Here is a 976-nt window from a genome sequence, read left to right as displayed (position 1 = left end):
TGACTGGAAAAATAAGAAGGTGCCAGATTGTGAAGGCTCTTGAATGCCAAAGAAGTTTGGATTTACTATATAAGCCACTTGGCTATTCTGTTTCATGATCTAGGATTGCATTCATAACTTTGACCAGCAGGAATATAACTATAATGTTGGGGTCCCCTGAAAAATGTTGTAGAGAGCTTCACATTAACTCTACAAGTAATAGTTTTTTTTTCCTGATTTGCATCCCATTCTCCAACTGGAAAGTCATTGCCATATGCAAAAGTTAGTCTCCTACTTTTTAAAAATACTAGTTGTGCTCATGCAAAACCTAATACAAATTAATAGTTTGTAATGGGAGACTGGGGCAGCTAAGTGGTGCAGTGGATAGAGTGCCAGGTCTAGAGTCAGAATGACTCACCTTCCTGAGTTCAAATCTGGACTCAGCTACTTCTAGCTGTGTGACCCTGGGCAAATCACTTAACCCTGTTTACCTCTGTTTCCTCATCTGTAAAATGATCTGGAGAAGGATATGGCAAAGCACACTAGTATCATTGCCAAGAAAACTCCAAATGGGGTCACAAAGAGTCAGACACTTCTGAACTACAACAGCAATGGGAAACTAAACAATAGGACAGGGTCTTATCCTTGTAACTTGTGCAGTGTACTCTGTCTGGTGGCAACCTGAGTGGAGGCTTGGGGAGCCAGATTCCAGAAATAGGTGATGGTGTATTATGGAGGGTGCCTGCCTCTGACTCAGCATGTGCAGACATTTGGTAACTCCTGTGTGAGAGTGAAAAGCCTTTTAATTGGCTGGTGAGCTGGAACTGAGTACAAAATACAAAAGGGATCTCTAGATCTACCATGATTTTTAAATGGTCTGTGTTTTCTTTGATTTACTCATTTTTCCAGTTTTTTCCTCAGTTGTTGAATTGAGGCTTTGTGCTAGAGCCAAGTTTCTCTTCCCTGCTGCGCTTTGGGGTAGGGTGGTCAGTTGGCC

This window comes from Vombatus ursinus, unplaced genomic scaffold (genome assembly GCF_900497805.2).
Source record: "Vombatus ursinus unplaced genomic scaffold, bare-nosed wombat genome assembly UNPS02014770.1, whole genome shotgun sequence".
Taxonomy (NCBI): Eukaryota; Metazoa; Chordata; class Mammalia; order Diprotodontia; family Vombatidae; genus Vombatus; species Vombatus ursinus.
The sequence above is the reverse complement of the archived record's forward strand: the minus strand, read 5'-3'. Positions refer to the sequence as shown.